At 39.4% G+C, this 19,972-nt stretch overlaps 1 protein-coding gene across 1 annotated transcript in view; it reads right to left on the bottom strand.

Annotated features, from left to right (window-relative positions):
* FRMD4B (FERM domain containing 4B) overlaps positions 1–19,972 on the bottom strand; it is a 281,077-nt gene that overhangs the window by 224,048 nt on the left and 37,057 nt on the right. Inside the window, exon 2 of the mRNA XM_032649977.1 lies at positions 16,966–17,092. The gene's annotated coding sequence lies outside the window, so the exon portion shown is untranslated. The remainder of the gene's footprint in view (positions 1–16,965; positions 17,093–19,972) is intronic.

Here is a 19,972-nt window from a genome sequence, read left to right as displayed (position 1 = left end):
TGAGTTACAGTGCCGTTGGCCGTGAGTTCAACGTTAATGGATCCACACTATGCAGTAAACTGTCGTTAAACAGAAACACACATAAAACAAGGTTATGTATTGATTGATTGATGACAATATTGTGAGTAGAGATTCACAGGAACCCTGTATTTCCCCTAGAAGTGATGGTTCAGAATTCACTAATTCAGTGTCCATGGCGACTTTATAGGACATAACTCCTGCAAATAACAGAACTGACTATGTATATATATATTTTTAGTGACACTAAAAAGGAGTTGCTGTGATATCCTATAGGTTCCCTCCTCTGCCTTATAAATTGGATTTAAGGTTGACTGAGGAAGGTTGAAACTATTTTAAATGACGTTTTGGGGTTATTTCATGACTTTAGGTTTCCATGATTCCCTGTTTTCTGATTCTCCAGATAAACGGGCTCTTGCCTGGTAAATGGCATAGAAAGTTATTTTCAATAAATTCTTTACTTGTAGGCAATTTGCAAGCACATTAACTGTGCTCCAACTAATGAAACACCTCAGGCCTAAAATCTCAGCAGGATTCTGTTGGAAACTTGGCTGGTGTACATTGTGCCCCACTGTAAATATTCAACAGTTTTGTAGACTCCCTACAAGTGGTACTAAATATCAATCATAGTTAATAACCCAAACCTAAGTGTTCCTTGTGTAAGTCAACCAGGGTTTTACAGGAAACTTGTCACCTTTATTATATGTCCTTGGGTATGATTTTCATTTGCAAATGTTGCATAAAATGCACTGGCTTTGCCGTTTGGAAATATATCACATGAGGTGGTCCAGCAGGGGAAGTTATTTGAAAACGGAAGAGGATGTTGGAAGCTGATACATCTGAGAACTGAGGTTCAGGCAGAGTAAAAAAAAAAAAAAAAAAAAAATATTTCAAATACTTTTAGGAGAATATCAACAAGCAAGTTGATATGTCTTAGGGACACATATACACATACTTTTTTTGTTAGTGACTGACTTCCCTTGACCAAATACAACCTTTCTGTGATTACTGATGTAATCACTGGCATTGACTGAGCTCTTCATAGTGACCCTCGCCGCTCACCAAAGCATTTCTAAATATTAGATGACAACATAGCGCTTACTATATGCCAGGCACTATTCTAAGCACTCAATATTAATCCACTAAATCCTCAAAAAATCTTACGAGGTAGGCACAGTTATTATCACCTTCATTTTATAGATGATGAAACTTAGACACAGAGATGTCATGTAACTTGCCCTGGGTCACACAGCAAATAATTGGCAGAGCCAGGATCTGAACTCAGGGAGTTTCATTCCAGAAAGCACTGGATAACTGTGGAAGAAACCCAGCTCCAATACAAAGGGATTTTTAGTGTCTGCTTTTATTAGCAGCAATACACATCTTTCTCTCTCTCTCCATCTCTTTCTCTTCCTCCCTTCTTCCTTTCTTTTCTTTTTATCTAATTTACATACCATAAAATTCTCCATTTTTGACAGACATATACAGTCATTTAAGCACCATCACAATCAAGATTGAATAGCTCTAACTACCTCAAAAAATGCCTCCAGGCTCCTCTGTAATCACCCCTTCCCCTATCCCAGCCCAGAAACCAAGGGATTTTAGTCAGGGGTCCATGATCCCCAGCGGATCCTGGCACAGAATTTAAGGATAGAACCTGAATTAGTATAAAAATTACATATTTAAAAATTATCACTAACTTCTAGTTAAAATTTAGCATTCCTTCAGTTGCGAATATAAGTAACAACCTACAGAAATATCAGCAGTAACATCACTTGGTCTCCAAGAGAAATCACAGATACTCTTACATCACATTAGTCTTTGTCTGTATCACAAAATACTGTTTACACTCCTGATTCCTTTGAAATTACGGTACACTAGATCTTGTTATTTATTGCATTATAAGCACCTCTGTTATTATATCACAGTTTTAATAAGTGTATTTAAAAATAATTTAATTTAAATTTCTTTTTTGAACATTATTTTTTCCTCTGAGAAGGAATTCAGTTTATGGAAGGGGTCCCCTTTCCTAGAGTGTGGTGCTAAGAGAAACCATATTTGGGGCAAACGGAGTCACTTATCATTTAGTCACCATCATCCCAACTAACGTTGGCCCAGAGAGGAAGATATAGAAATGAATAAGATGCAATCACCAACCCAGACTGGCGGAGAAATTGTGCATCTCCTTTCCTTAAAACTGATGGCGGGCGTGGAGCTGGGCACCTTCGCAGGCAAATGTTGCCGCTGCCTTCCGTTGAGGATGGTGGTCACACAGCCCCACCTGCCTCCTCTCTGGGACTCCGTCGGGACGGCAAAGATGCTGCTCTCCCGCCCCATGCAACTGGCCCATGGCTCACAGAGACCACGCACACCTAATCAGAAAGGGGAAACAGCCATCTGTGGGCTCAAGACTGTCTCCAAGAAAAAGGGACACCCCGAGGCACCAACTATAAAGATTAGGCAGCAGCTGAGAATTCACATTCTCCGATTATTTGCAATCTTTTTGTGATCAGGACTGTGTTATAAGGACACACGGCTTATACCTCGGTGTGTCACCTTCGAATCAATTATTTCTTAATTTATTAATGTAATCAACAAATCGATACAAAAAGAAGGATGGGAACAGGGAATTTTCATAAGAAATACAAATGGCCAATAAATATAAGAAGAAATCCTTGTCTTGACTGACAATCAAAAGTAAATATTAAACGGGGACTTCCCTGGTGGTCCAGCGGTAAAGAATTCACCTTCCAATGCAGGGGGTGCAGGTTCGATCACTGGTCAGGGAACTAAGATCCCACATGCCACGGGGCAATTAAGCCCGCGCGCCACAACTACTGAGCTCAACCGCCTCAAGGAGAGAGCCCCACGTGCCGCAAACTAGAGCCCACACACCACACCCAGGGAGAGAAAAAACCCACAGGCCACAGGTAGAGAGAGAAGCCCGCGCGCAGCAACAAAGAGACCACGAGCCGCAAGGAAGATCCCACGTGCTACAACTAAGACCCAACGCAGCCTAAATGAATAAATGAATAAATAAATAAATAAATATTGAACGAATGAGACACAAAGTTTCTCTTCAATTGTCAAAAGCCAAATTATTGGTTTATTGGTTTATGACACATGAATTAATGTAAGATCATTTCAGGGCTAGATGAATTAATTGCCCGATTCCATTCAGTCCTCCCAAAGATGTTTAATACTTGGTACAAAGCAGAAGCACAGTAACATTTATTTTATAAATAAACCATAACAAGATAGGTGTTGTTACTATCTTTATTTCTCATAAGGAGTTAAGTAGTAGTTAATCAAAGGCTCCAAAGCAAGTAAGTGGCGGAGCAGAGAACTGAACCCCGTCTAACTCCAAAGGTTACCCTTAATGATGACCTCCTACTGCTCTCTTTATTAAATATTATGCTTATATAAATATAAATTAAATATAATGACATAATCAGTATAAATATTATGTTTATTAAAATAAATTCTCAGCATTAAAAAAAAACACCTGTCAGAAGATAGTTTCAAAGCCTACCAAAATATTAATAGGTTAGGCTTTTGCTAAAGTTTGACACAGCACAGGGTGTTTCCTGAGCAGCTCATACAAAGGCAACTCCAAGGACATGTTAATTAAAATGGGGCCTAGGTCACATGATATCAATTACAATCAGAAGTTAAACAACAGAATGGGCTCAGTCTGAAGCCTCTGGCATGTGCTGGATGTAACAACCCTCCTCTTCCAATTAAGTGCAGCACCTATACAGTGTGCTACAGATAAGGTACGGACAAGGATGTGATGGGGCTGGAGTGGAGACTTTGATTTCTGTGGATCTAAAATAGAGTTTTTAAAACGTGTGTGTGTGTGTGTGTGTGTGTGTGTGTGTGTGTTTGCATACAGAATTAGGGAGATTACATTCATCTGAGAGTCACGACAGAAAGTTCCAGAGATGGGTGGCATTTATATCCTAGGTTTGGATGAGAGAATTTTCCCAATTACATTAACAGCACTCTATTGGTAATACCTGTCTGGAGCCCAGGGTCAGGAAGGATTGTGAGACTGAGTTCTACAGAGAAAGCATGCTGAGATGATTAATAATGTCTGCCCTGGCATGAGACCTGAGAGGCACATTTACTGCGAATTTAATCAGGATTAGACTATTCATGGGACTGCCATGTCTATTCATCACCACAGAGGTACCTCAGAGCTTCCAACCAGGACTGAGAAGAAAGATCACAGGGCAGACCTGAGAAATTTAAATCAGAAAAGAATTTGAGCTGTGAAGACACAAAGGTCTGTGGGATTTATCCTCAGCTGTGATAACGTAAGGCCACAGATGCTCTTGGGAGCCAAGATGATAGAAAGGCCACTTGGCTGAGAAACAGGAGGGAAAAACACAAGCAATATGGCTGAGAACTCGTATTCCATACTGGCCCAGGAGAACTTGGCAGATACGCTATTTCTTTAGCTCAGCCTCATGGATTTGGGAAATATGACTATAGGACTTCTTACTTTTTTTTATTTCTTTCCTTCATCCCTTGAAAGTTTTTAGCAAAGTCTGCTTGGAAATGTCATCCTGTCTCAGGTGTGCTGAGGGAAAATAAAGTTTTAAAATAATGTTAAAATCAGAATATAAAAGGGGGGAGAACTGCCCCCTGGTGGTAGATTTGGAAAATCCCTAGAACATTATTCCCAAAAGTGTTCCTGGAAGCATGTCTTTCCACAGGGGAAGTACTCTGCGGTAAAATAACTGTGGGAAACAATTTTTAAATTATATAATATATATTCATATATTATTTAATGTATTATACATATTATATCTCTTTCTGGCAATTCACAGTATTTATTAGCATGTTAAATCCCTAAGAAGTCCAGCACGCAAGAAATTCTAACTCCTTTTAATTCAGCATTATTTGAACATAGACATGAAGTCTTTTTTTTTTCTTTTTTTAATTAACCTAACATTTTCGGAGACATCAATCTTAGCGCGAAGGAAAGAACATGAGGTCATGTCTTCCTCTTCCAATACAAAGATTTCCTTTCCAGAGCCTTTCCTTGATAAAACCTAGAAAACTTTCATTTTTATAGCATTCTCCTGGGTCTCCTTCACGATTGGTATTAATAAAAAGCTGGGCAGGGCTTCCCTGGTGGCGCAGTGGTTGGGAGTCCGCCTGCTGATGCAGGGGACGTGGGTTCGTGCCCCGGTCCGGGAGGATCCCGCGTGCCGCGGAGCGGCTGGGCCCGTGAGCCATGGCGGCTGGGCCTGCGCGTCCGGAGCCTGTGCTCCGCGGCGGGAGAGGCCACAGCAGTGAGAGGCCCACGTACCGCAAAAAAAAAAAAAAAAAAAAGCTGGGCAAATGTTAATTTCCAGCTGGAGACAAATCATTTACAGGTATCAGGTCACAGTCTTCTACAGAAGAAAAGCTCATAGCATATCAATACACTCAAGCTTTTCAGGTATAACTACCCAGAAGAAATCCTGGAAATGATCACACAGTGTATAGACAGCTCTCCTGATAATAAAGCTCTTCGTAGTTGGGAGGTGGGAAAACAGAGCGGCTCGGAGTGCTGTGGGCTCTGAAGCCACATTTCTAGTGTTTGACAGCCAGCTGTACCTCTCACTAGCGGTGTAACTTTGGGAATCTTTCATAACCTCTCTGTTCTTATAGTCTTCATCTGTGAAATGGAAATAACAGTATCTCCTAGTTCTGTTGAGGATTAAATGAGTTAACAAACGTAAAGTCTTAAAAGAGTGCCTAGTAGGTGGCTAGTAATTTCTTGCTTCTGAATTTGCACCACTAAAGTCAGGAGTATGAAGCATCATTTAAATGGAAAACAGTATTTTTTTCCCTTTAAAAATATTGTACTTTTGTTTTAGGTCATGAGACCATTAAGAAATGTTGGCGAACTATCACTAACATGTAGTTTAAGCTATTCACTTTTAAAATTTGAAAACACTTGGAAATTTTCCTCTTCTTAACATTTCTTAAAATTGCGGTAAACTATGTATCAGATAAAACGTACCATTTTTTAAGTGTACAGTTCTGTAGCATTAAGTACATTTATACTATTGGGCAATCATCACCACAATCCATCTCCAGAACTTTTTCATCATCCCAAAATGACACTCTGTATCCACTAAACAGTAACTCCCAACTTTCCCGTCCCTCCTCTAGCAATCACCCTTCTGCTTTGTAAGAATTTGACTAGGTACTGCATAAAAATGGAATCCTACAATATTTGTCCTATTGTGTCTGCCTTACTTCATTTAGCATAATGTCTTCATGGTTCATCCATATTGTGCCGTGTGTCAGAATTTCCTTCCTTTTTACGGCTGAACAATATTCCATTTTAAAGAACCTCTGTACTGTTTTCCACAATGGCTGCATCATTTAACATTCCGACAGGATTCCAATTTCTCCATAGCTTCATCAACTCTTTTTTATATATACATATATTATAGCCATCCTACTTGATGTTAACTGGTACCTCATTGTGGTTTTGATTTGCATTTCCTTAATGATTGGTGATGTTGAGCGTTTAACATTTTTAAATGATTTTCAAGCAGACTTCCATAGGAAGAGCACATATTTCAACCACTAGCACTCATCTGACATTTAGATTTTCCTATGTACATATGCACCTTTGATGATTTTGAGGTTATTTCTTCCAATCCAAGAACATGGTATATCTCTCCATCTATTTGTATCATCTTTAATTGTTTTCATCAGTGTCTTATAATTTTCTGCATACAGGTCTTTCGTCTCCTTAGGTCGGTTTATTCCTAGATATTTTATTCTTTTTGTTGCAATGGTAAATGGAAGTGTTTTCTTGATTTCACTTTCAGATTTTTCATCATTAGTGTATAGGAATGCCAGAGATTTCTGTGCATTAATTTTGTATCCTGCTACTTTACCAAATTCATTGATTAGCTCTAGTAGTTTTCTGGTAGCATCTTTAGGATTCTCTATGTAGAGTATCATGTCATCTGCAAACAGTGACAGCTTTACTTCTTCTTTTCCGATTTGGATTCCTCTTATTTCTTTTTCTTCTCTGATTGTTGTGGCTAAAAACTCCAAAACTATGTTGAATAATAGTGGTGAGAGTGGGCAACCTTGTCTTGTTCCTGATCTTAGTGGAAATGCTTTCAGTTTTTCACCATTGAGGACAATGTTGGCTGTGCGTTTGTCATATATGGCCTTTATTATGTTCAGGAAAGTTCCCTCTATGCCTACTTTCTGCAGGGTTTTTATCATAAATGGGTGTTGAATTTTGTCAATAGCTTTCTCTGCATCTATTGAGATGATCGTATGGTTTTTCTCCTTCAATTTGTTAATAGGTGTATCACATTGATTGATTTGCGTATACTGAAGAATCCTTGCATTCCTGGAATAAACCCCACTTGATCATGGTGTATGATCCTTTTAATGTGCTGTTGGATTCTGTTTGCTAGTATTTTGTTGAGGATTTTTGCATCTATGTTAATCAGTGATATTGGCCTGTAGTTTTCTTTCTTTGTGACATCTTTGTCCGGTTTTGGTATCAGGGTGATGGTGCCTTGGTAAAATGAATTTGGGAGTGTTCCTCCCTCTGCTATATTTTGGAAGAGTTTGAGAAGGATCAACATTGTGAAAATGACTCTACTACCCAAAGCAATCTACAGATTCAATGCAATCCCTATCAAACTACCAATGGCATATTTCACAGAACTAGAACAAAAAATTTCACAATTTATATGGAAACACAAAAGACCCCAAATAGCCAAAGCAATCTTGAGAACGAAAAACGGAGCTGGAGGAATCAGGCTCCCTGACTTCAGACTATACTACAAAGCTACAGTAGTCAAGACAGTATGGTATTGGCACAAAAACAGAAATATAGATCAATGGAACAGGATAGAAAGCCCAGAGATAAACCCACGCACATATGGTCACCTTATCTTTGATAAAGGAGGCAAGAATATACAGTGGAGAAAAGACAGCCTCTTCAATAACTGGTGCTGGGAAAACTGGACAAGTACATGTAAACGTATTAAATTAGAACACTCCCTAACACGATACACAAAAATAAACTCAAAATGGATTAAAGACCTAAATGTAATGCCAGACACTATCAAACTCTTAGAGGAAAACAGGCAGAACACTCGATGACATAAATCACAGCAAGATCCTTTTTGACCCACCTCCCAGAGAAATGGAAATAAAAACCAAAATAAACAAATGGGACCTAATGAAACTTCAAAGCTTTTGCACAGCAAAGGAAACCATAAACAAGACAAAAAGACAACCCTCAGAATGGGAGAAAATATTTGCAAATGAAGCAACTGACAAAGGATTAATCTCCAAGATTTACAAGCAGCTCATGCAGCTCAATAACAAAAAACCAAACAACTCAATCCAAAAATGGGCAGAACACCTAAAAAGACATTTCTCCAAAGGAGATATACAGATTGCCAACAAACACATGAAAGAATGCTCAACATTATTAATCATTAGAGAAATGCAAATCAAAACTACAATGAGATATCATCTCACACCGGTCAGAATGGCCATCATGAAAAAACCTACAAACAATAAATGCTGGAGAGGGTGTGGAGAAAAGGGAACACTCTTGCACTGTTGGTGGGAATTTAAATTGATACAGCTACTATGGAGAACAGTATGGAGGTTCCTTAAAAAACTAAATATAGAACTACCACACGACCCAGCAATCCCACTACTGGGCATATACCCTGAGAAAACCATAACTCAAAAAGAGTCATGTACCAAAATGTTCATTGCAGCTCTATTTACACAGCCAGGACATGGAAGCAACCTAAGTGTCCATCATCGGATGAATGGATAAAGAAGATGTGGCACATATATACAATGGAATATTACTCAACCATAGAAAGAAACGAAATTGAGATATCTGTAGTGAGGTGGATGGACCTAGAGTCTGTCATACAGAGTGAAGTAAGTCAGAAAGAGAAAGACAAATACCGTATGCTAACACATATATATGGAATCTAAGAAGAAAAAAAAAAGGTCATGAAGAACCTAGGGGTAAGATGGGAATAAAGACACAGACCTACTAGAGAATGGACTTGAGGATATGGGAAGGGGGAAGGGTAAGCTGTGACAAAGTGAGAGAGTGGCATGGACATATATGCACTACCAAACGTAAAATAGATAGCTAGTGGGAAGCAGCCGCATAGCACAGGGAGATCAGCTCGGTGGTTTGTGACCACCTAGAGGGGTGGGATAGGCAGGGTGGGAGGGAGGGAGATGCAAGAGGGAAGAGATATGGGAACATATGTATATGTATAACTGATTCACTTCGTTATAAAGCAGAAACTAACATACCATTGTAAAGCAATTATACTCCAATAAAGATGTTTAAAAAAAAGTTATTTCTTGCTTTGAAGAGGAAAAAAGTACATATGTCTGGTGTCTATTCATTTTAATTAAAAAAAATATTTAACAGTTAAGTTTGAGGTGTGGATGGTGAAAGTTTTTAATTTTCAACACCACAAAATACTTTTACTCTTTGCATATTTTTACAAAAATCAGGCATTAATTTTAAAACAAAAAGTAAATTTTAAAAATAAGAAAATTAAAAAAAATAAAAGCCATCATTTTGTGAGACGTCAGAGCCTAAGGAAAGTCTCTTTGTTTGTTTTAATCAAACTTCAACAGGAAATTCAGGTACCAGAAGAAATACATCAAATTCCTCAATGTTTAGTGTTCTAAATGACAGTCTCCAAGTACCTGTTTCAAATCCTGTTACTTATACCTAATGACTGTCTATTCATGATTGTGAAAATGTTTAAATTATTTGTACCTCTTTTTAAATTTATTATTCTATTTTTCTTCAAATGTATTTTAACAAGACTATTTTTTACAAAGTCTAGAAACTACACATTTTCCAGGGACCTAGAAAAAGTATTCTAGACCTAAAAAACAAGGAAACAAACTTACTGACTTGTAAATATGAAAACTACACAATCTAAAGTAATAAATATTTAAGTTAGTATCTGTACAAGTTAATATGTTGTCCACTTCATTAGTTGATAAATCATCATATTCACAAATTGCATTATTTTTAAAAATAATTTTTAGGTTTGATTTTTTTATTTGGTATGGATGTACTAAAATGCACGATGAATCCTGGAAAATTATAGCCAATAGTAAATGAGTTTATTGTAATCAACAGTTTCAAAAGCAAAATTATAGGGTTTTTAAACAACATATAGAGTAAGAAATTATTTTTAATGTGGGATATCTGTGCATTTTATTTTATTTTTTTTAAAGTTTTTTTTTTGATGTGGACCATTTTTAAAGTCTTTATTGAATTTATGACAGTATTGCTTCTGTTTTATGCTTTGGTTTTTTGGCCGTGAGGCATGTGGGATCTTAGCTCCCCAACCAGGGATCGAACCCACACCCCCTGCATTGGAAGGTGAAGTCTCAACCACTGGACCACCAGGGAAGTCCCTGTGCATTTTAATATGCTTATTATCATGTGGGGTAGGTATCTAAAGTTACAAATTCCTAGGGCTGGGCTTCCCTGGTGGCGCAGTGGTTGAGAGTCCGCCTGCCGATGCAGGGGACACGGGTTCGTGCCCGGGTCCGGGAAGATCCCACATGCCGCGGAGCGGCTGGGCCCGTGAGCCATGGCTGCTGAGCCTGCGCATCCGGAGCCTGTTGCTCCGCAACGGAAGAGGCCACAACAGTGAAAGGCTCACGTACCGCAAAAAAAAAAAAAAAAAAAAAAAAATTCCTAGGGCTGACAAATATCTTTAAATGTCCCTCACTATAATAATTCATCAAATCAAATCAAACACACTTAAAATTTCTGCTTTTGGGACTTCCCTGGTGGCACAGTGGTTAAGAATCCACCTGCCAACGCAGGGGACACAGGTTCGAGCCCTGGGCTGGGAAGATCCCACATGCCGCGGAGCAACTAAGCCCATGCGCCACAACTACTGAGCCTGCGCTCTAAAGCCCATGAGCCGCAACTACTGAGCCCACGTGCCACAGCTACTGAAGATATACAGATGGCAAGTAAGAGCATGAAAAGATAGTCAACATCATTTGCCATTAAGGAAAGGCAAGTTGACACCACGATGAGTTACTACTTACATACTTATTAGAATGGATAAAATGGAAAACGATTGATCATACCAAGTACTGACAAGGATGTGGAGCAACTAAACTCTCATTCAGTGCAGACAGGGATATAAAATGGTATAACCACTTTGGAAAATTTGTTAAAAAGTTAAACATACACCTACCATATGATCCAGGCATTCCACTCTTAGGTATTTACCCAAGAGAAATGAAAGCATATGTCCATATGAAGCCTTGTACATGAATGTTCACTGTAGCATTATTCATAATAGTGGAAATCTGGAAACAACTCAAATGTCTGTCAATGGTGAATAAACAAACGGGGGTTTATTTATATAATGGAATACAACTCAACAATAAAAAGGAATGAAATATCCATACACATTATAGCATGGATGAATCTCAAAATAATCATGCTGAGTGAAAGAGGCCAGACAAAAAGATATATACTGTATGACTTCGTTTATATGGGTTTGTAGGATATGCAAACTATTGTACAGTGATAAAAACAAGATCAGTGGTTGCCTGGGGCAAGACAGGGGCTGGGTAGGGTAGGTAGGTGGGATTACAAAGGGGCATAAAGAAACCTTGTGGAATGACAGAAGTTTTCATTATCTTGATAATGGTGACGCTTTCATGGGTATATGCATAGGTCAAAACATCGAATTGTACACTTAATTTTTCATTTTGGGGGTTTCTCAGCTCTGAGCTGCTGCTTTATTTTATTGCCTAAGTGGTGCTAAACATTCAATACCAAGCAAGACACACAGTTCTCCGAGGATCCTGTCTTAAATATATTTGATCTCAAATTTTACACTTTAAATATGTGCAGTTTATTATACGTCAGTTATAGCTTAATAAAGCAATTAAGAAAAGGTCCTAATTGTAACAATTTAACAAGACACAAGTGTATAAAGAAAAATAAATAATCTTTCATCTGATGCCATCCATCAGATAATCTCCTTGAGGTTACCAACACGAGTAGCCTGGTGAGTGCATCCTTCCATATTTTCTCTTTACTTGCACAAATTTATGATCTCATTATAGGGTTTAAACCTTTTATATAATGCATGACCCATTAAAGTGGTATTTTCTGCAACAATTTATTAGGGTTTTAGAAAATCTCTTATTATGCAGAAAACTTTTCGGTGTTCTGAGATTGAGGCTCATTTTTTTTAACAGCCAACATGCCTTAAATGCCAAAGAAAGGGATGTAAAACTACAAATAGAAGCATCCTGCTTTACAGTAAATTACTAGATAGAAGAGTTGGTCCTCACTGAAGGAGTCAGAAGACCAAATGCCTTCTATATTGAGAGCCTGTTTTTCGACAAGAAATAATTTAACCTAGAAATGGAAAACCACTCAGTGTTTTAAACTATAATTAAATTCTCACTCTAGGTTAAACACTGCACAGGGATGTTAGGCACAAGCAAATTCAACTGCAAACAGACTTGCAGGATTGTTTTGGTTGTACAAGCTAGAAAATTGTACCAACTCCAAGATTTTACCGCAGGTCAACTTTAAAGAAAAACCTTCAATTAAAAAATTATAAAATATATGTTCACTGTGAAAAGTGCCCAAAATACACAAGTATATAGGACAATATTTTCTTCTGTTCTTCCCTAATTCCCTCTGTTAGACATAACCACCATTAACAATACAAACACATCTTTCCAGATTATACAGTGTGCGTGGGCATGCATGCATGCATGCGTTTTTCTTTTATTTTTTGACTGTTCGTTTGCTTTTTCTTTAAAGTTTTTTAAATTGTGGTAAAATATATATGACATGAAACCTGCCACTTCATTTTTTTTAATACTATCGTTCCAGAATCATCAGAACATGCAGATTATTTTTCTTTTTAATTTTTTTTTGGCCGTGCTGCGTGGCAGGCAGGGTCATAGTTCCCTGACCAGGGATTGAACCCATGCCCCCTGCAGTGGAAGCGTAGAGTCCTAACCACTGGACCGCCAGGGAAGTCCCTCAATCATTTTTAACTGTACAATTTAGTGGTATTAATTACATTCACACTGTTGTACAACAATCACCACCATCTATTTCCAAAACTTTTTCATCACTCCAAACAGTACCCATTAATCATCAACCCCCCATCTTCCCTCACCCCAGCTCCAGGTAATGTCTAATCTACTTCCTGTCTCTACGAATTTCCCCATTCTCGATGTTTCATATAAGTGGAATCATACAATATTTGTCCCTTTGTGTCACCCAGCATAATGTTTTCAGGGTTTATCCACGTTGCAGCCTGTATCAGAACTTTATTCCTTTTAATGGCCGAATAATATTCCATCGCATACCAAATTTTTCTCATCCATTCATCTGCTGAGGGACACTTGGGCTGTGTTCATTTGCTGTTAACAAACATGATCATGGTATACACAATTCTGGCAGCTTTTTTCCCTTTTACTTAATACATTTCAGCTATCTATCCTAAATTTTTAAAAGACACATTATTCTAGTAGATGGAAGTACCGTCATTTATTTACTACTCTTCTAACAACAGATGTAGAAACTGCTGTCATATTTCGGCCAGTAAAACAGTGCTAGAGTGAACATACTAGTACATACATCATTTTGCATTTTTACCAGGTTTCCTGGAAGATGAACTCCTAAAAGTGCTATTAGCTGGTCAACAGGAATGTGCATTTAACATTTTGATAGATACTGCCAAGTTAGCTTCCAGAAATGTCACCCCTATTGACATTCTTATCAACAGAGACCATGAGAGCTTTTTTGTCCGTATCTTTCCCACAAGCATTACTTGGAATTTCTTTCATCCTTGCCAGTCTGACAGGTGATGAGTTTGCTAATTTAAAGTAGGTATAAGGAAGGATGTACAGGTGTGCCATGAGAGCAGAGGGTGCTCAGGGGTGAAGTTTGAGGGTGTCAGAGTCCTCTAGACCCAAGCAGAGAACAGAATTCCAGGACCAGAAGGGGTTCTGCTTGTTTCTATCATCAGGGCTGATTTCAGTAGAAATACACACATGCAGCTGCACTTAATGCTAAAATACTGAAAACTCCTCCATAGTGGCTGGCAATAGATCACTGTCCTGAGCTCCACCCTTGAATCGCAACCCACCTTCCCCCAATCCAGCAGCTGAAGGGTTAAAAACCCTGCCCAGCACCATTGCCGATGCCAGCTCAACTTGATCTTTATTTGTGCTGACTGGTTGTTAATACTCAGAATATCGCTCCTGCCTACATGAGTCTAATTTTTTGTGAGACCCACTGATTCCCTCCTCACTCTATTTCTGAACCTCTAACACTGTAGAGCAATCATCTATTTCATTTACGAGACCTGTGCTCCTGAGGGCAGGAAGCCTGTCTTTCTCATTCATTCTTTCACTCCCCAAATGTTTTTCGAGCACTTTGTACATTGCAGTTGCTGAACCAGGATCCCAGAATATCACTGTGAAAAGGCAAACACCATCTTGGGCCTCACAGAATTTACGTACTTTTTTACTTACTAGTAAAAAGGGCAGGTGAAAAATAACTGAACAGCCAAATAAAGAAAATAACTCCCAATAATCATGAGTGCTATAAAGGAAACAAGTTTTTCTTTTTTTTTTAATTGAAGTATAGTTGATTTACAATGTTGTGCTCAAAGGAAACAGCCTCCAAAGATGAGTTAATGAATGATTAACCTCGGTCCTCACTGCACACCTTCACATCCTCCCTTATACCAACTTTAAATAACCAAGCTCATCACCTGTCGGACTGGCAAGGATGAAAAAAATTTGAATACACCTTGTTGCAAGGATATGGACAATACAGCACTCATAGTCACTGTTGACGAGGATGTCACTAGGGATGATATTTTTGGAAGATAACATCACAAAGGGGTCCTTCTGAGTAGAGAAGCCAGAGAAAATCCAGTCTGAGATTAAAGGAAAAGGCCAGGAGTTAGGTGCCAAAAGAGAAAGCACCCCGGCTGCACTGAGTGTGTGCAAACGCTCCAAGTACAAAAGAGTTGGTGTGATTTAGAGGGTCAGGAAGGAGGTAAGAGTGAGCATAAGGAACTAAGGGGGTGAGGCTGGGAGAATGGCCACAGCCGGGTCACGCCAAGCCTTACAGACACCAAGCCTTACAGATCACAGCAAACAGCCTGATTTGTGACTTAAGAAGATCCAACATCATTTAAGTCTATATTCACTAACACTTCTCAAAGTACATAAATCAGTAAGAATCTGAGAAATGCCCTGAGCTCCCCTCTAACTTTCTTACATCTCTGCCTGGCGCCCGGCAGTCCCGATGATAGTCTCCCGGAAAGTGCGCACACGCCCAGGGTTAGAATTATCACCCTTCACTTCCCTGACGTCTCTACTGCCCAAAAAACAAACAACTGAAATGTCCATCCCCGAAGTACACTTCACTCAATGAAAAAAAATCAGTTAACAATTATTCAGCACTCTGTATACGCTTGGCCTTTGCCCAAGTGCCTTGCATGCATTAACTCGTTTCATCTACTCATCCTTCTCTAATCCAGGAAACTGAGGCAAAGGAAGATTCATCATTTCCACTGCAGTCACACAAGAGGTAAGTGGTAGAGTCCATGTCCTGGACCACTACACTGTAGTCTTCGCCACCAGGGGCCAGCGTGCAGAAATTGCAATCCTATCATTAATTTCACTAGGGGCAGCATTTTTTTTTTTTAAGATTAATTTATTAGTTATTTTATTTATTTTTGGCTGAGTTAGGTCTTAGTTGAGGCACGTGGGATCTTCGTTGAGCTATGCAGGATCTATCGTTGAGGTGTGCAGGCTCTTTTGTGGTGCACAGGCTTCTCTCTAGTTGTGGCGTGCGGGTTTTCTCTTCTCTACTTGTGGCACGTGGGCTCTGTAGTTTGCGGCACGCGGGCGCTAGTTGAGGTGCATGAGCTCAGTAGTTGTGGCACGAGGGCTTAGTTGCCCCGCAGCATGTGGGATCTTAGTTCCCTGACCAGGGATTGTACCCGCATCCCCTGCATTGCAGGATGGATTCTCTACCACTGGACCACCAAGGAAGTCCCTAGAGGCAGCGTTTTGAGAAGACTGGGAAAACGCTGTCTTTAACTGTTGTACATTTTATCTGTGCACAATTCATACTTTTTGCACATTAGACATCAGTACCCTTCAGACCACCTTTGCCTATCAAATATGAACTACTGAGATCAACTAACGCAGAAAAATCTTGAGAGAGCACATGGACGTGCTACCTACACACCCCCATTTGGTCTCTATCGCATTGTCATCACTATGGCAGGCTTGGGCAACCACTGGAATATTTCATTTCCCCGCCTCACTGTATTCTAACAAGCACTGAAAAATGGAAAAACAAACCCCAAAGTATTGATATAAAAGATATAAAGCACACCTTCACTGCAACTAAGCTGAGGAAGAAAATCATTGCATATATAAAAATAATCATTAGTGTTGCTCAATTGTCCAGTGGACTTAAACTGGTCAAATGTTCAAGGGCGAATAAAAAGACAATTTTACAAACGCGCGAATAGAATATTGGAAAATATAGTGTAGGAAAGTGTCTCTGGTACAGCAGAGTTAGAGCGTTGGTTATTATTTTTTGTTTGTTTTCCTTTCTGACAAGAGAACCCCTTTGTAAAATGTAATCCATCATTTAACTTTTGGGCACTTAGCTTTTATGTGAGAGTAGCAGACTAACAATTTACTGATTTTCCTCCTCATTGCTCATAACACAGATGTTTAGATGGTAGATCATATCATACATCCTATCCCCATCTGACAACTCAACGCACACTCACAGACATTCATAAACCCACTTTCCTGTTCTAGCAGAGTTCAGCATTTACAGAGATGTCTGCTTACCTTGAACTAGTAAGTACTGTCTTGCTTTCCTTTTGTTTTCACTGAATAATCTTTGGATTTTGTTTGACAGGCACAGATGTCATCTTTTTCCTTCACATATTCTTTCTTCCGGATTTCTCATCAAAACCTGAAACACAGAAGGGAGCAGCTCCTTGATTTCTGTAGGCATATAGGAAAGAACTAGACATCTCAAATCAGGGGCTTCTAATTTATTTCTAATTTTCCTTTGATTGGCTATAGTTTAATCACAGTTTTAGAAATTCACCTAATTAGGTGAGATTTAGAATAGAGCTATCTCAAAATACAGACGAAAAGAGGCTCTCCTCCTTAACAACTAAAGATCTGATACTGATTTGGCTTCTCACGTAAGGCCTTTCATTGAATATAGAATGCTAGCCTCTGTCTCTGTAGGAGACGCTAAAGCACTAAAAGTTAGCTACAGTCAGTTGTAAATTCAAGGCTGTGAGAGTGGGAGAACTCAATACAATATTTCGGAATTGCTGAAACCAGGATGGTTTACTCCTGAACCTAGTTTTAACAGATGTCAGTGGTGGAGAGAATGAAGCACGTGTCATGAATATTGATGAAATTTAGCGTGTGTATTGCGCCATAAGATACACTCATTTATATGGGTTTGTTATTCTCCCTATAAAAGAAAACAGCTTTTCCCCAGAAGCTCTCCTTCAGTCGGGAAGGACAATTCTCGCTTGTCAACTGTGGGCCCAAACTGTTTCACACACAGCAGGGTGTGAAAACTGGACGGGAAGAGGAGGGCAGAGGCAGCAGATGTGGTATTCATCATTGTGCCACGTGGTTCAATGCAACTCCACTGTTGCACCATCCTCAGCGGACCCCACAGCCCAGCCCATCTGACCCTCAACTCCTCTAGATGTGACACAGGTATGAGGTGGAAGGTGGCAACAGGAAGCAGAAGGAACTCAGTATGATTCCGTCACAAGCACCTTTAACCGCTCTCTCCTTACTGCTGCCATAGGACAAATCCATCTTTTCTACCAGGAACTGTAAGAGAGAAGAACAAACCTGACTCCACATTGGGTTTATTCCTTTAGCTCTAACCCTTGTGCTTTGTTGCTTGCGCTTAGTCACGCTGTCTCTGTAAAAGACTGTTGCCTATAGCCTGAAATATACATTATAGCCCATTCTCAAGGCTCTTGCTTTTAAAGGTATAACACTTTTCCATTCATATAAAGATAAAAAATTGCAGAACAAAGAACAACATTGGTTGTGGAGGTTTATAGGAACATTACGACCAAATCTATGTGGACAGCTGCAATAACAAAGGATTCTGGCATTGAGAAGTATGTAACCACCAACCACATCTGCTCCCCCTTTTATATCAAAGTAGCCTGAATTCTAACTGGGGTAAGAAGGTTCTTTGGGACAGTAGTCCACCATCTTCGCAAACTGCTGGCTTTCTGAATAAAGTCACTATTCCTTGCCCCAACAACTTGTCTCTCGATTTATTGGTCTGTAGTACAGCAAGCAGTATGAGCTTGGACTCAGTAACTAGATATTCTAAGAACTCATCTACAACGAGAGCATAGTGTAGCTTGGGAGTTTCTTGTAGGCAATCTTCTTCAATATCCTTTTAGGAGAAAAGTAGCTCTTAAAGCTAGTAAGAGGCTAATTTTATGTTAGGTGTTTAAAATTAAACATTAAAATATGAACTACGTTAAATCTACATAGTGAAATCTGATGTTGATAGAGTGTAATGTAGGTAGAGAGTGAGGGGATGGGGTAGTGGTTTGGGTCGTACTAAATCAGAATGAAGACCTCCCACACCCAGTCATCCCCTTGGTCCCCAAGACTATTAGGTAAAATACTGGGCTTAGAAAGAATATACTAGGCATGTGTTAAGAGTCCAAGCCCCTACTTTACAGATTAATTAGACTCAGAGAGAGAGAGAGTGATTTGCAAAAGATTACACACATAGGGAAAACTGGTGCTGGAACGACTCCGTGTATTTTCTGCTTTATTGAACCATCTCTCCACAACTGTCATGTGTCCACTAGATGACAAAAGTTCCTAGTAAATAATGATATAACAAGCAGCATCTAGCATCATGTACAAAGAACTGCCTAAGCACCTTATTTTAGTTGTGTTAACAGAGACTGAACAGCTTCTGTCAGCTCGGATCACGAGGACAGAAAAAAGAGATATGAACAGATACCTCCCAATTGTCTAGAAAACTACCATTTATCGAGCACCCACCATAAGCCAGAGTTGGGTACACCACTTATGTGGCCTCTGATGTATCTAGAAACTTCGAAAATAATATAAGTTTTATTAAATGGTGCAGATGAGGAAACTGAGTCAGGGAAATATAATCTCTTGTATGAAGTTACACACAGCTAGTAAGTTCTTTGATTCCATGGCCCCATGCACAATGACTCCTGCCTGTGACAAACAGCACTATACACGAAGTAAATATGCATCAATTTGAAAACCCCAAAACCTATGAATAGAAACAGAGTGGATGGTATTTGGAAGGAGATTAAAGAAAGGAAGGGAGAAAAGGCAAGCTAAGAGAGTTATGTAAATATATTCTACCATGACTCTTAACACGAGTGAGGGCTGTGTGTTAAGATCGAGCTATTTGTAATGAGATGGATAGACCTAGAGTCTGTCATACAGAGTGAAGTAAGTCAGAAAGAAAAAGACAAATACCGTATGCTAACACATATATATGGAATTTAAGGGGAAAAAAATGTCATGAAGAACCTAGGGGTAAGACAGGAATAAAGACGCAGACCTACTGGAGAACGGACTTGAGGATATGGGGAGGGGGAAGGGTGAGCTTTGACAGGGCAAGAGAGAGTCATGGACATATACACACTAACAAACGTAGTAAGGTAGATAGCTAGCGGGAAGCAGCCGCAAGGCACAGGGATATTAGCTCGGTGCTTTGTGACAGCCTGGAGGGGTGGGATAGGGAGAGTGGGAGGGAGGGAGACGCAAGAGGGAAGACATATGGGAACATATGTAT

This window comes from Phocoena sinus, chromosome 11 (genome assembly GCF_008692025.1).
Source record: "Phocoena sinus isolate mPhoSin1 chromosome 11, mPhoSin1.pri, whole genome shotgun sequence".
Classification (NCBI taxonomy): domain Eukaryota; kingdom Metazoa; phylum Chordata; class Mammalia; order Artiodactyla; family Phocoenidae; genus Phocoena; species Phocoena sinus.
Note: the sequence above shows the minus strand (reverse complement) of the source record. Positions and strands in the feature narration are given on the sequence as shown.